We start from the raw sequence: 2,122 nt of genomic DNA, 5'->3' as shown, positions 1-2,122 counted from the left end.
GAGGTCGTTCCGGGGTCCCTGCGCGGCGCTTGCATTTTTTTGGTTGTGGGCCCTTTGGGAAAAAGACTTCCAGATTTTTCTCAAAAAAAAAAAAAAAAAAAGGAAAAAAAATCCCTCCCCCCACCCCCTCCAACAATTATTTTCGGTGCTTTCCGCCTCAAAGAAAGTCTGTCCTGGCAAAGTTAGTCTCTAGGGACCCTACTTTATTCTTTGTATTTTTAGTGTTTGGAGTGGTTTGCGGCAGGAGAAACTCAGCACAGACATAGTGTGCCATGCATTGTAGTATTTAAAATATTAAGATAATGCTTACATAACAAGCAGAGGAGCCTGTTACCTATGTCTAAGTTATTTGGAGGGACTATAGGACAAGTGAGGAAATATATTATCACTTTGAGATGGCAAGTCCGTGGAGTTGGCGGATAAAGCCGCCACTAAAACCACAACGTTTGAGGGCTGCTTCCATCTAAAGCCCGTGCACCGTGTACGGAAGTACCGGCTGCCTCCCGCCCGGGGTGGTCTGGGAGGGGCCCTGGGTCCTGCGTGAAAAAGGTGATACCTTGGAATTTAAAGAGTGGATGTGAGATCTGTATATGTTATGTGACCAGGTTCTTAAAAATGCTCCCGCAAAGAAATATTTGAAGGGGGTTTAATAAAAAACTATAACACAGGACAGTCTTCTGTAATGTTTCATTAGGAGGTGAGTCAACTTGGTTGTAGTTATGAGCCTTTCCATGAGTACTGTTTTGCAAAAAGAGGTCTGCCAGGCTGCATTTGGCCCGTAAAATTAGTTTGTCAGGAACTTCAGTAGCAAGATGCATACAGTATGCTTTTTCTTTCTTTCTTTCTTTTTTTTTTAGAATGGTTTTGGTTTGGTTAAGTATTTGTTGACTGACTCCTGCTGCATTAGACACAGGGATAGGTGAGACGAGTAAAGAGCTCTGCTCTTGAGGGGTGACTATCTGCTAGGACACATAACTTCATTCAAAAGTACTCGAAGTTAAGGTACATTTTTCCATGTTAAATATGTGGAATCAATAAGTGCATAGAGGTAGAGATGTAAGAGATTACCATAGACTATCTAGAATCCTGACTTTGAGACTAAAAGTAGAGGATTACGTGCGAGATAGAATTGATGCGACTTGGTGAGTAATTAGTTTTTTGAGGGGATAGGGTAGAAGGAGGATTTGTTTTCAATCTAAGTTGCAGAATGATGGATGTACCAGCTAGTTCCTTAGGAATAGTCTTTTTTTCCCACCCACTTGTTGTTGTTTTTTTAAATCTTGATTGTTGAAATTTTCCCCATTGATCCCTTCTAGCCTGCCCCTGTCCCCCACCCCAGGCCTTCACCACACTATTGTCTGTGACCATGGGTGATGCATCTATGCATAAAAGTTCTTTGGTTAATCTCTTCCCACCGACCCACCCACCCCTGCCTTCCCTCTGAGATTCAACAGTCTGTACCATGCATCTATTTATCTGGATCTATTTTGTTCATCAGTTTATTGTATTTAGATTCCACATATAAGTGAGATCATGTGATACTTATCTTTTTCTGACTGGCTTATTTCACTTCGCATAATACTCTCCAGGTCCCTCCATGCTGTCTCAAAAGGGTACAAGGTCCTTTTTTACTGCTGCATAGTATTCCATGGTGTAAATGTATCACAGCTTTTTTTTATCCACTCATCTACTAATGGGCATTTGGGCTGTTTCCAGATCTTAGCTATTGTAAATTGCACTGTTATGAACATAGGGGTGCATACATTCTTTCTGATTGGTCATTCAGGTTTCTTAGAATATATTCCTAGAAGTGGAATCATTGGGTCAAATGGCAGTTCCATATTTAAGTTTTTGAGGAAACTCCATACTGTTCTCCACAGTGGCTGCACCAGTCTGCATTTTCACCAGCAGTGCATGAGGGTTCCTTTTCTCCACATCCTCACCAGCACTTGTCATTTGTTGATTTGTTGATGGTAGCCATTCTGACAGATGTGAGATGATACCTCATTGTTATTTAATTTGCATCTCTCTGATGATTAGTAACTTTGAGCATTTTTTCATATCTCTTAGCCTTCTGTATGTCCTCTTTTGAAAAGTGTCTATTTAGGTCCTTTGCCCATTT

Source organism: Myotis brandtii, unplaced genomic scaffold, assembly GCF_000412655.1.
Source record: "Myotis brandtii unplaced genomic scaffold, ASM41265v1 scaffold182, whole genome shotgun sequence".
In the NCBI taxonomy this organism is placed as follows: Eukaryota; Metazoa; Chordata; class Mammalia; order Chiroptera; family Vespertilionidae; genus Myotis; species Myotis brandtii.
The sequence above is the reverse complement of the archived record's forward strand: the minus strand, read 5'-3'. Positions refer to the sequence as shown.